At 45.4% G+C, this 14,954-nt stretch overlaps 1 long non-coding RNA gene across 1 annotated transcript; it reads left to right on the top strand.

Moving 5' to 3' along the window:
• Nucleotides 1–2,406: 2,406 nt before the first annotated feature.
• On the top strand, nucleotides 2,407–14,191 carry LOC111835149 (uncharacterized). The gene is made up of 3 exons (XR_002836169.2): nucleotides 2,407–2,731; nucleotides 13,452–13,654; nucleotides 13,814–14,191. It is a non-coding gene; the product is annotated as an uncharacterized lncRNA (long non-coding RNA).
• Nucleotides 14,192–14,954: the final 763 nt, after the last annotated feature.

Genomic DNA, 14,954 nt, shown 5'->3' with positions numbered 1-14,954 from the left:
ACGTGGAGCTCCCATGAGCTCCCCCGGGCTAACCTCCCAGCCTAGGAGTACATTCACACACAGATCGCAGAGTGGGGGTGATCTGCTATCTGGATGATGGGTTTGGCAAGCTGTGGTGGGGGACTACTCCCCCCTCCCACATACAGGAGATCGGGACATGCTGAAGAGTTCAGCTGCAACGGCGCGTTCAGGCCTATTAACAGCCTTATCCTGAAAAACGGCCTATCAAATGTTATTACGTTACATTATTTAGCTGCTCAGCAGACCCTATTAACCAAAGGGAATGAAATATTATACAATTTTACAACTGGCTATTTTATTGAATCAATTTAGCACGAGTGCCTCGTCCAGGGGGCAACACAGGGAAGATGTTAGGATGAGCAGGCCAATCGCTAGCACACAGATGTAGCAACGCTTCTCCACACCAATAACTGCTAGCCTTTATTTGCTAATTTCGATGGTACAATGCTGTGCCACAGGAATGCTAGCTAATTAGCGAACAGCTAATTAGCAAATTGCTAACAGCTAATCCGGAAGTGTGCAACAGTGACGCCATCCTCGAGTGTGTGCCCCTCTGAAGGAAAAGCCTCGTGAACATCCAGGAGCAGTTCCCACAACTAATGCACAGATCGCTCTTAAAATTTTCGATTCCGACAAGCATCTCACAACTGGGCCTCAGCGTTTCCACTGCCTTCCTGCGTTTTCATTTTTTTCTTTTTTTCAGTTCATCTCAAATCTTTTGATGTCAAGCTTAAGAGCGCGGTGCATGAATAACAGAGCCGCACATTTCAAAATCCACCCCACAACCCCCCATCCCCGGAAAGTAATATCTACTTAATCAGCCACTCTAGCAAAAAACAAATCGCATTTCTCCAAACGTGAAATTTGTTGGCGTGACACCCCAAAAAGCCGCCTCAGAAATAATGAATAGGCGGCGGAGATGGCAGTGGTGGTGGGGGGGGGGGGGGCTGTCAGTCTTGCTCGGGAATGACACGCTTCGTGGCCCTGCTCCCAGCTAATGATCTCCACCTCACCCAGCATTCCCGGGGAATAATTTCCCTCCGCTTCATATCCGAGGAGCGGAAATCGTGCGGTTCTGGAAAACGAGGCAGAGTTTATTGGGGGAATGTGCATGTCGTTGGTGCACAGTGAAAATAATAAATACAAATTATCCTAAAACACACAAGCCTGTTCTTCGTATAAAATTGTCTAGGGAAATCTGCACAGAAGATGCTTTTGATGGTTCATAGGCAGTGTGCCATTTAGCTTGTGAGTAATGCCTTACATCTTCGAGCAGATCCAATTCCCCTTCGGGACATCCAGCCATGTATCAATCTCATATATTTCATGGCTGATTAGGGAGGATAGTCCTGCTCCCCTAAGGTCCTGTTCTTCCACAGAAAATGACAACGAGAAGGTCAGGAAAAACTTGCTACGTTCAAATACCTTGAAGAGCATTTTATCCAAGTAAAACATACTCAAGACGAGGCTGAGAATATCTGTGTTGTCTCAGATCACCTGTGTTTTCTGTGGTTGGCTGTCAAATAATCACCTGATGCATAGTCTTGCATTTTTAATAGGCCGATAGATCTCACACACAACCATCCATCTCTTTTCTGTAACCACTTATCCTATTCAGGGTCACTGGGGGTCTGGAGTCTATCACAGATAGACAGAGAACAACCTAGGATGGGGCACCAACCTATCACAGGGCACACAGGTCATTCACTCACACATACATACAAGCAATTTGGTAACTCCAATCAGTCTCAGCATGTTTTTGGACCCGGGGGGGCTAAACCGGAGTACCCCATGACAAAAAGAGAACATGCAAACTCCCCACACATGGGACCCTAGCAGAGACTCAAACCCAGGTCTCAGAGGTGTGTGGTAACAGCACTATCCACTGCTCCACTATGCCGTCCCCCTGTAAACACGTTTGGACAGTGAAGGACATTTAGATATTACAGTGTCACCAACTTTGGTCAAGAGCTGGCGTGAGATTTACAATTCAAGACAAGTCTGCACACTCACTAACATGTTTGTAACAGTTTTATTAACTTGCAACTAGTCTGTCAGCGAAAACATTACATGGAATTCCATAGTAAATAACTAGAAATACATATACAGTGGTTCTTGAACTCATTAGAACTCGTATTTCTTAAAAGTCGAACCAACCAGTTCGAAAAAAAATTACCTAGAGCTCGAGCTGAATCTCAGAAGTCAAACCGTGAACGCCGACCTAAGATAATTTGTAAATGAGTCACGCGGCACGTCTCTCAGCGGAAACAAAGGGTAACGCTTCAGTCTCGCATTCGCTGTGAGAGCATCGTGCATGTTTACACTAGCTGAATACATATATTTAGACAGTAAAAATACATTTAGACAATGATAGACAGTAGGGCTGACTTCTAATAGTCGAGGATTCGACGATTCGATTCGTAGACGTCTGATTCGACTATGAACCTCATAGTCGAATAGTAGGAAAGTGTTATGTAACCAATGAGAAGCAGCTAGAGGTCGACCGATATATCGGCCGGCCGATATATCGGGCCGATATTTAGCATTTTTTAATGTATCGGCATCGGCCGATATCCGAGTGCACTACGCCGATTTTCAGACAGGCACGTCTGCGGGCAGCCCAGTGTTATTGTTGCTGTGGAACACGTGACCCATGCTGCCTTGTGCAGGACCACAGCCAGAAGTTTTGGAAGAGTCCTGGGATAAAACGGTAAGGCTTAAATTCTGATCTTTCAATGACCTGTTTATTTAAGTAGTTTGCTATGAAATGTTGCTTTAAAAGAAAACGCGAATTACGCTATTGGGAACTGGGGTAATGATAATGAGCCTTCAACCAACTGTAGCTTACAGGTAACATTAAGGATCATTGATTCTAATAGAGTTCGTTTTGTGCGCTTATTGGTGGGCTCACAGACGTTTTTTAATCGTTAAAATCATTTTAATTGTTAACATTTTAATTATTACCATATCAGCCCGATGTTATCAGTTATGCTTTTTTTCTTGTGTCGGAGAGTTTCACTCTGTGAGTGTGTGGGGCGGAGCAGGCAGCTCTCAAATACTGCAGCGTGTGTGAGAGTTGCGTTACTCTGCCCTGATCACAGACAGCGCCGTCCTCGGAGACACAGGGCTGCTAAGAACAATGCATGCCGGAGAAAAGTGTTTGTTCGAAAGCGTGGTTACCATTTACTTGAGCTGATGCTGACAATGGTCCTTCTGTGCAACTTTTTTTCATTTGAGACCGGAGATTCAAACAATTTTTCAGACGTCTAGATAAAAAGTGCATGACTTTGCGCAGTTAGTTTCCTCATTAAACATGTCTATCCTTTATACGGGCTTATACGTAGACAACGTCACAATCACTAGGGGCTTATGTTGTCCTTGCATACAAGGCTGTGCAATACGACAGTTATTTTATTTTATTTTCCGGGATCACTAGATTCTGATTGTGAATTTGGCTTTAAATGAATAAAAGGTATTTGTTACACACCATGTTTTTCTTTTAGTTTTTTTTTTAACTCTTTTGTTTGAAATGGAAAAAATCTAGCTGCTATCTAAAAAAAAAAAAAAAGGTTCGACTATCAGTCGACTACGGCAAAATCGAACGAATCAGATTCGACTATGAAAATCCTTAGTCGAAAACAGCCCTAATAGACAGTAAGAGTAATTATTATTATATAATAAAATACATTTAAAAATAAAGGTTTCTTATTAATTATTTTACATTTAATTATAATAATATTGTCGTGCTGAGCGGGGACGGAACGGAGACAAAGGCGCAGAATTCAGGGTGTCTGGGAATGCGGGGTTTAATTACAGGTAAGGCAGGCAAAACGCAGATGGACAATACAATGACCGGACTGGGGAAACAACTGAAACGCAGACGAAATACAGAGGACTAATGACAACAACCAGAAACAGCTGATATCACACGGGGATTCCACATGGGTTTAATGAGGGGGCGTGGCACACGGAAGGAGCGGACGATCGGGGCAGGACACATTGTTTGGATACATTTATTTTCTTACTTTACAAATGACTGTTTTGATAAATGTGCTTAGATGTGTTTAGTACAGTATATGCTCTTCTTCTTTTATCCAGTTCATTTTGTGTTTAATGCTAAAAAAAACATTTAGGAGTAATTTTTTGGGGCCGGGAACCAATTAATTGGTTTTCCATTATTTCTTATGGGGAAAATTCGATCACAACTCGAACTTTTTAGGATTTGATCTGAAGTTCTGAAAGGATTAAATTTGAGTTCTGAGGTACCACTGTACTTGCAGAGCTGGTTATATGGTGAACCTGAAATGGTGTTTCCTATTTCATAGGTGACTTCCTGTTTTGGTCACATGACAGCCATACAGTTATTCAAGATAGAAATGGGTCCTGACCTCTGACCTTCTAGGTCGCCATTTGTAATATTTCGCCCTGTCCCTGTTTGCTCTCCCCTTTCATTTGCTGTTATTTTAACCACGTTGCCATGCTTAACACAGCTGAAATTAAAGATGCCGGTGCATGGCAGTTAGGGAAACAAACGAGTGATGGTAGATTTAACAGGAGAGAACTTTCCGTTTCAAGCCAAGAAATGCCCAGCAAAAGCTAATCCCCATCACTGTCAAGGCTGAACCAGAGAACTGCAAACCTCGACACAATTTACTCTTTTTTTCTGCTCCTTTTCAGCTTTTAAAATATATTTTTAATTGGATAAAACACTTAAGCGGTAGAAGAAAAACGCACCCTAACACACCGCTAATATGATATGTGAGGTCAAGCAGAACTGTTTTCTGGTTTCTAACTCCATCCAGCATGACTTTTGGCCGGGGAAACGCTTACTACCACTGCGATAAAATGTTTAATTCGACGGCAGACCCTCACCTGGGTCCCGTGACTGGACCGCAGGGCACCTCTCAGACACTAGTAACTGGCACAATGATTTCACTGTGTTACCATGTTGACACTCTGTCTCCATTTCGCAGGGACCGCGGGGCGATTACAAGCGGCTTTTACCTTTCTGTGGGCATTCCGCTCGGCCTGTACTCCAGACTCTCCGGTTTAAGTACTGGGGGATGAGGAGAGTGCGGGATAGAATAGCAAAGCCAGGCCGCATGAAAAGCAGCAGTGAGCAGCGCATCCTGTACACATCAGCGTCTTGCTGTTATCAGAGTATCATTCAGGACTGACTTTGGGTAACGAGAGCCGATCGCTCTAAACGTCTTTGGGATTCTGTGTATTACCATTAATTTATACACCTGGTTATGATTTGATCCTTATTACTGATCTGTCATCATTCCCGACCCAGTTGCCAGCCACGGATTAGCGGAAGCTGACGTAGCTACGTGCGGCATTTTCCTGCCACCTCACGCTGGCAGTGTGGCGTCATGCCGGGGTGCTTTCTGGCAGATTCATGATACTGGTGCACCGGCCGGTCAGTGCTGCAACGCAGCGGAACAGACCGAATCCTCGTAAATGTGAGAGAAGGCCGTCGTCAGCTACGCTGAGTTCTTGATCATGTGGCCCGAGACGCATGGTTTTGCCAGCAGTACGGGGTTTTGTGGGAATCCTAATCCTCAGGTTCGGAGGCAAATATATAGGAGTGGGGCCACAGGGGCTTTGGCCTCAGCTGAAAGCTGATTGGGCCCAGAATGCCCCCTTACCTGTCACTCACTGATTCCAAACGTATGATTGGTTAATGATAAGTTAGCCCATCTGTATGCCCCCGACCTCAAAAAAATCCTATAATCATTTCCCAGTCATGTCTTGGACTCAACCGATGCTGCAGTTTGTTTGTAAATGTCTGCTGAGTGTTCCAGCATATGAATTACTCTATGTGTTCTTTCCCCTTTGCATAAAAATTCGTCTTACCCTGTTGGGGGGGGGGGGCGGGGGGTGGCGCCAAGGTGCCGTCGCTGGATTAGGCCTGGTAACCCCCACTTTTAATCTTACCCTGTCACTGCAGTGACAGTAAATCGGGCGCCCCTCCTCCTCAATGGCGCCATCTGCGCATTCCTCTGGGCCTCCGATTAGCCAGCGTTGCCGTTGCCCTGGCAACGTTTGGCAAAGCGGGCCTTCAATCACACTAGGCCTACCCCCTTCTCCCCCTCAAAGGGTCCTTTAATAGTGTGATGCAATGAATTATATGTGCGTACGTTTCTGAAGGGAGACGCCTGCATGGAAATCATGGGTCATTTTCCAAGGGAAAGGTCCTCACTCTGGTTATTTGATTGGTATAACTGCGCTAATTTCCATCAGGACAACCATCGGTTTTCATGCACGAAATGATGAAAATGTATGTCTTATACACCAGATAAAAAAAATACATAAAATCAATAAACCAGGTAAAGACACCACTGCTAAATGAATTACCTATTACTAAGCCTTTGTCCTATGTCTTGTCACTCTGGCTTGAATTACCTAGTCAGCAGGAAACACATAAGCAAATATCTCATTATACTGAGTACTTGTACCACTACAAATGACAATAAACCTTTTGAATCCTTCAAATTAATCCCGTATAACTGTTGGCCTTCAGATACGGCTTATATTGTGGACTGGAGTGGGAGGTCACATCCATAACACAAATATATAATATAGACCATTGCCACAACTGCGATCGATATGTCACATTCGTAAAGTTGCAAGGAACTCGTTTCATGGCCTCTGAATCGGAGGGAGATGTTGAGGGGAAAGCGTGAGCACGCGTGAAGTAATATTTGCGTAAAAATGCTTCTGTGGCTCTTCGGATCGATACGTCAGTCTCCTCCCATGTCTCTATCGAGCTGCTTTCCATTAAACCGCTGAATTATGTACAGACCTCCTCGGATGGCAGTGTGCGCTCCGCCTGCGGCTTTCAGAGCCTGACCCGACAGGCCGCGCACGGCTTGGGCTCTGTCACGCCGTGAGCAAACATACTTATGTAACACTGTGGAATTCTCCGGGTGGCCGGCCATGTCCTTCAGCTGCTTTCCTTGGTGATTTGCCTCGCCTCCGTCTATGTCCCCAATAAGGCACTGAGCCGAGTGCATTTCTGATGAGGCTGACCGAAGCATCAGACAGCATACTGTAGACAGTCCAGGCCTTGGAACCCCGCTATCTGCTCAAACCAAGCCTGTGTTTCCACATTTATACCACCTCATACCTCTTTTCACGTTTAACTGAACATCTCGGTGGTTGTTGACTCACCTATGACTTTGATGGTTCCTTCTGAGGAGGGGCGGGGTCGGTCAATGGTGGACCTCGGGGGTGTAGATTTGGGTATGGATGGTAGGGACATGTCCCGCCCAATATTGTGGGAGTACGATGAGATGAGATCAGCTATAGTGCAGAACATCGGCAAGATTTTAAAAGTATACAGAACACAAACATCCATCCATTTTCTGCACCCACTTGTCCAATTCAGGGCCCCGTGCCTGTAGTACACAAACAGAACTTCCTACAAAAGAATATTAAGCAAATAAATAAATATAAATTAATCAACAGAAGGTATACACTATATTGCCCAAAGTATTGGGACACCCCTCCAAATCATTGAATTCAGGTGTTCCAATCATTTCCATAGCCACAGATGTATAAAATCAAGTACTTCACACTGCTTCTACAAACATTTGCGGAAGAATGGATCGCTCCCAGGAGGAGTGAATTCAAGCGTGGTACCGTGTATAGGATGCCACCTGTGCAATAAGTCCATTCGTGAATTCCTCGCTACTAAATATTCCACAGTCAACTGTTAGTGGTATTATAACAAAGTGGAAGCAATTGGGAACAACAGCAACTCAGCCACGAAGTGGTAGGCCACGTAAAATCACATAGTGGGGACTACGCACAGTGTGCAGAAGTCACCAACTGTCTGCAAAGTCAATAGCTCCAGACCTACAAACTTTGTGTGGTCTTCAGATTAGCTCAAGAGCAGTGTGTAGAGAACTTCATGGAATGGACTTCCATGGCCAAGCAGCTGCATCCAAGCCTTACATCACCAAGTGCAATGCAAAGTGTCTGACAATACAATGGACAGGTCTGGGTTTGGCGGTTGCCAGGAGAATGGTACTTGCCTGACTGCATTGTGCCAAGTATAAAGTTTGGTGGAGGGGGGATTATGGTGTGGGGTTGTTTTTCAGGGGTTGGGCTTGGCCCCTTAGGTCCAGTGAAAGGAATTCTTAATGCTGCAGCATTCAAAGCCATTTTGGACAATTTCATGCTCCCAACTTTGTGGGAACAGTTTGGGGATGACCCCTTCCTGTACCAATATGACTGCGCACCAGTGCACAAAGCAAGGTCCATAAGGACATGAATGAGCGAGTCTGGTGTGGAGGAGATTGACTGGCCTGCACAGATCCCTGAACTCAAACCGATAGAATACCTTTGGGATGAATTAGAGCGGAGACTGCGAGCCAGGCATTCTCGCCCAACATCAGTGCCTGACCTCACAAATGCTGTCCTGGAAGAATGGTCAACAATTCCCATAAACACACTCCTAAACCTTGTACACAGCCTACCCAGAGTTGAAGCTGTTTTAGCTGTAAAGGGTGGGCCAATGTAAAGCCTATGTATTAAGAATGGGATGTCATTAAAAATCATGTGTGTGTAAGGGCAGGTGTCCCAGTACTTTTGGTAATATAGTGTATGTTTGCAATTTTATGTTGAAACGGAGAGTTCCAGACATTATCTGATTTGTTACGCGGGGTGGGGAGTGACAAGTCAGGAACAGGGGCTGTAGTGCCTAAGGGCAGCAGGTAGGAAGGTTCCCCAGAGTTCCGGGGCTGTCGGATACAGCATGCAGCACATGCAGGGCTCGTGTGTGTAGAACACCACACAATTCAGCGAAACACAAAGCCAGCTAAGTGAGCAGCTTCTCCCCCCCCCCTGGCTAAGCTGCATCCCCCGACGTTCGGCTAGCGGATCCACATCACTCAACCGCGCTCCTGTGGCTCACGGAGGCAGACGGCTCCAGTGATTCACCAGCCACAGTGTTGAGATCGCTGCTTAAGGCCAAAGGGTCTGGATCTGGGTCCATGCTGGCTGGATTCTGGTCATCACGGAAACCTTCAGGTGCTGTGGATGGTCTTAAAACGTAAAGAAAAAAATTGTGGAGTTTGTAAAATACAACAGAATCTTCCCTTAAGCGGTTCAATGGCAAGACCCTACTGAGAAGAGTTTGTGACATTTTCAGAATGATTGCACTGGCGCCCTGATAGGCCAGTCTGTTCATTTGTATGTTGAAGCTTCAATTTTTCCATGAGGTTGACATTGACCTTTTCAATCTGAGGTCTTCTCCTCTCACAGCTCTGCATGTTGGACAGCGTTTCGACTATTGATGGCTCTCCCGATGTGACTTGGTCTTTATACCCATTTATACAACCTAGCAGCGAATGACTCTGTTCAGGAGAAAGTGCACTGCATAATGACTAGGGTTGCAAAGGGGTGGAAAATTTCCGGTAAATTTCCGGAAAGTTTCCGGTAAATTTCCATGGTAAGTTAAGCTTGGGAATTTTGGAAATATTCCATATTGGAAACTTTCCATGGAAATAATGGGAATTATGGAAATTAATGGGAATTTAGGAGAACTAACTGGGAATATATTATTTCCAAGCATAAATATAAACAGAAATCATAAGAAAACCTCCATGCAAAATGTTTTCAACAGATTTATTTGTAAGTACAGTAGAATAGAACACGTTTCAATAACTTGTTTCATGGATGAATAAAAACAGAAATGTTGAGTTCAATATTACCATCCCCTAACCCCGCTCATTCAAAAATGCCCCCTGTCCAAAAATCTCCACAAAGTCCCATTCAAAAGGTTAACTGAGTTAGCGACGTACGAAGAACGAGCCCCTGGAATGATCTTCAAAACAAAACAGCCAAATGAGGAAGCTAGCATCTTCTTTATGTTATACTAGCTATGGCTTATTTAGCATCTAACAGATGCTAGCATTTTATTTAGCATCTTATCAGATTGCTATCTACCAGATTAATACATTTTATGTGATATTCACAATTTAAACATTTAATGAATATATTTTCCCATAATATCATCAAAACTTACCTCATTTGTTAAGTCCACAGGCTCAAATGTGTGCCTTCAATACTCTTTGTCCTTCAGGCTCAAAAGTGTGGTCCATGTGTACATGTGATGGAGGCATGCACAGTGCCAGTAGGTGGTCTCAATAGCCATGCAGCAAGCATGTGCTCTGTACATGTGATTAAGGAATGGCATGGATATTCAAGTGTATTTGAATTGCATTTGTTTGTTTTTGTCAATATTATGCTAAAATATACTTTGCTCAACTATATTTAAGTTCCCTAAGAAGAGCCAACCTTCAATTTTGAAAATTCCCAGTTTATTCCCATAAATTCCCGTTTATTCCCATTAATTCCCGTTAATTCCCATGGAAAGTTTCCATCTTTGAAAATTCCGGGAATTTTGCAACCCTAATAATGACTCTCTACAGAAGAGGGTGCACTGCATAATGACTATGTACAGGAGAGGGTGCACTGCATAATGACTATGTACAGGAGAGGGTGCATTGCATAATGACTATGTACAGGAGAGGGTGCACTGCATAATGACTCTGTACAGCAGAGGGTACACTGCATAATGACTCTGTACAGCAAAGGGTGCACTGCATAATGATTCTGTACAGCAAAGGATGCACAGCATATGACTCTGTACAACAGGAGGACACAATGCATTTTTTTATACCTACAAGTTAATTGTGTTGCTTTGGCAAGCAAGAATCATACTATGTTGGAGAGCGTGTGAAGATGTTTCTGCTTACTGTGCCTATCTGGGTGCGTGATTCAACTTGCAAACTGCCATATGGCACAATAAAGCACACTTGGGGAATCATTCACGTTGTACTGTGCCAGCAACGAAGACTGATTTTATTTTGAAAAAATGAAATAGATAATGGCTTCCCCTGTATGAGGAATGCCTTGAGAAATCTCTGGGAAACAACCTTTAAATTAAATCTGGTGGTGCCGCATCCAGAAAAGCGCGTCTCTGTCTGGGACACTGCAAGCTCAGTCCTGGTGTACAACAGCTTTGAACATACCACAGTCACAATCCCATGTCCACAGGGACGAGTTTATTGTCTCTGGGGTCCCACTCAAAAAGTTACGTTTCAAAAACTAAATGAATACCTAGCGAGTGGAGCCAGAAGACCATAGCTAGATAGCTGGTTAGCAGAGCATCCTGCTTCAGCATCACCTAAATAAGAAATACAACGTTTATTCAAAATTTAGTGTAATCATTGTGTGTGGCCAGAAGGGGGCCTCCCCAAACCTTGGGTGCAAATGCAAATGCATCGTTTGAGCTGCAGTAAACGTCAGTAGATTATGTGCCAAGGATTTCACTATGCAAGATGCTAAGGCTGAGAGGAGGGGAAGCAGATAATCACACACTCACACACACACACACACACACACACACAGTCCCCCAGATAATCACACACACACACACACAGTCCCCCAGATAATCACACTCACACACACACACAGTCCCCCAGATAATCACACTCACACACACACACAGTCCCCCAGATAATCACACTCACACACACACACACACAGTCCCCCAGATAATCACACTCTCACACACACACAGTCCCCCAGATAATCACACTCACACACACAGTCTCCCAGATAATCACACACACATACACACACAGTCCCCCAGATAATCACACACACACACAGTCCCCCAGATAATCACACACACACACAGTCCCCCAGATAATCACACACACACACAGTCCCCCAGATAATCACACACACACACACACAGTCTCCCAGATAATCACACTCACACACACACACAGTCCCCCAGATAATCACACTCACACACACACACAGTCCCCCAGATAATCACACTCACACACACAGTCCCCCAGATAATCACACTCACACACACAGTCCCCCAGATAATCACACACACACACAGTCTCCCAGATAATCACACACACACACACACACAGTCCCCCAGATAATCACACTCACACACACAGTCCCCCAGATAATCACACACACACACACAGTCCCCCAGATAATCACACTCACACACACACACACAGTCCCCCAGATAATCACACTCACACACACAGTCTCCCAGATAATCACACTCACACACACACACACACACACACAGTCCCCCAGATAATCACACTCACACACACACACAGTCCCCCAGATAATCACACTCACACACACAGTCTCCCAGATATTCACACTCACACACACACACACACAGTCCCCCAGATAATCACACACACACAGTCCCCCAGATAATCACACACACACACACAGTCCCCCAGATAATCACACACACACACACACACACACAGTCTCGCAGATAATCACACTCACACACACACACACACACACACAGTCCCCCAGATAATCACACACACAGTCTCCCAGATAATCACACACACACACACACACAGTCCCCCAGATAATCACACACACACACACACACAGTCCCCCAGATAATCACACACACACACAGCCCCCCAGATAATCACACACACACACACACACACACACACAGTCTCCCAGATAATCACACTCACACACACACACACACACAGTCCCCCAGATAATCACACACACACACACACACACAGTCCCCCAGATAATCACACACACACACAGTCCCCCAGATATTCACACTCACACACACACACACACACACACAGTCCCCCAGATAATCACACACACACACACACAGTCCCCCAGATAATCACACACACACACAGCCCCCCAGATAATCACACACACACACACACACAGAGTCTCCCAGATAATCACACTCACACACACACACAGTCCCCCAGATAATCACACACACACACACACACACACACAGTCCCCCAGATAATCACACTCACACACACACACACACACAGTCCCCCAGATATTCACACTCACACACACACACACACACACACACAGTCCCCCAGATAATCACACACACACACACACAGTCCCCCAGATAATCACACACTCACACACACACAGATAATCAGGAAAACATACAACCACACACAATTGAACCCCAAGATAATCCCAATCACACAGACACTACATCCCCTCCAGCAACACTTGGGTGGAATGATTGCCATTTTAGGGCGTAATTCCACCCCTCCCCCCACCCCTCGCAGAAAACTCCCACCACCCTCATCATCTTATTCATCATGTCTTCCATAGGGGATCGTCACATTAGTGTTGATCATTAAATGCGATTACGTTCAGTCAAGGCTGGACTGAAAATGGTCCCTGGACTTTGGGGTCCCCCATGAATTTTTCTGAGTGGGAGCTGGGCGTGCCCCATAAAAGCTTTTGCCCCACCCCGGGAAATTGCCTAGGATGCCCAGTAGAGCCCTGCATTCAGTAACCATCAGTCTATCTGCCAGAAAAATAACCGGGCCGTTTGATTTCAGGAGGACAGCAAATGAAAAGCAGGCGTGATATTTTCACGTTACCGCCGAACAAACCCAGAGCAGCAGACCAACCTGTAACTGAAACCCAGGACGCCGTCACGCAGTCGTGTGCCTAGGAGACCCTCGTCTGGGTCTCCGGGAGGGACGCTTACTGTCACGCTGGCTCCTGGCATCCCCCTGTGCCGCACAGGGGCGTTACCAAGGTACCATCCTGCTCTTGGCATTTGGGGATTTTGGGTGGGCACCTGTGTTTGAACTGGGGGGAGCTGGCAGTGGTAATAGTAACAGATTAAATAGTTTAGCATTTCTATTAAATAAGTAATGGCGGGGCTTAAAAAAATGTCACTTTCTTTTTCTCACAGAAATCAATTTTTTTCATGCTCAATTCATATATCTACTCAAAATTTCTCTGACATGCAACGATTTTGAATAACACAGACTTTACACTGTACCTGTATGGAGAGTATATGTGCACGGCGGAAGTGGATCTTCTAAGAGGTGGAAGTGTATGAGTTTTGGGCCTCAGGAACGTCCCTCTTAAGGCACCAGCAGAACTCAGCAGGCATACAGAGTCTCCACTGGCCTCGATGTCGTTGTTCTGTATCAGAGAGAGAGAGCAGGATCCATCTCGACATGCCCAAAGGCGTTACAGCCCGAAAACTCTTGCAAAACAGACTTAACTGTACTTTATGCCCTTATGTCTTAAAAAAGAAATAAAATCCATCCCTCCTTTTTCTGTACCTGCCTATTTTATTCAGGGTCGCAAGGGGGTCCAGAGCCTGTCCTAGAGGCTACAGACAGAAGAAAAGGAAGGGAGAATACCAGTCTGAGAAAGGAAATCCTACAACACGGGGAGAACATACAAAGTCCACACACATGGAATAGGAGCGATGTTACTAAATTATATACCCATACATTCTTAATGAGGAATTATATACTAGGAATACAGCATAAAAATGACAGCACTCAATGGGTGAGCCAAAATATGTAGATCAAACTGCAGGTGCATGAGAGAGAGGATGAAGGAGAGAGAGGGAAAGCGAGAGAGAGGATGAGGGAGAGAGAGGGAAAGCAAGAGAGAGGATGAGGGAGAGAGAGGGAAAGCGAGAGAGAGAATGGAGGGAAGAGAGAGACAGAGAGAGAGAGGGAGGAGAGAGGGAAAGAGAGAGAGAGGACGAAGGAGAGAGAGGGAAAGAGAGAGAGGACGGAGGGAGAGAGAGGATGAAGGGAGAGAGAGGGAAAGAGAGAGAGTAGGTAGAAGGAATGAGAGCAAATCACCTAGCAGGATGGAGGTAGAGGTGTGTGTGTGTGCGGGGGGGGGGGGGGGGGTATCTAATACTAATAGAAGCTGTTGATGGAGCAGATCCCACCATAAAAATTCATGGGGTTGCACCATCATGAGGGCCCCTAACACCTGCCCTCCCCCCCCCCCCCCCCCCACACTCCACTCACCCCCCACACTTTTGTAAATGCGACGACTAATGGGACAAGAGGCAATTTCGG

The sequence above is a fragment of the Paramormyrops kingsleyae genome, chromosome 4, assembly GCF_048594095.1.
Source record: "Paramormyrops kingsleyae isolate MSU_618 chromosome 4, PKINGS_0.4, whole genome shotgun sequence".
Lineage (NCBI taxonomy): Eukaryota > Metazoa > Chordata > Actinopteri > Osteoglossiformes > Mormyridae > Paramormyrops > Paramormyrops kingsleyae.
The sequence above is the reverse complement of the archived record's forward strand: the minus strand, read 5'-3'. Positions and strand labels throughout refer to the sequence as shown.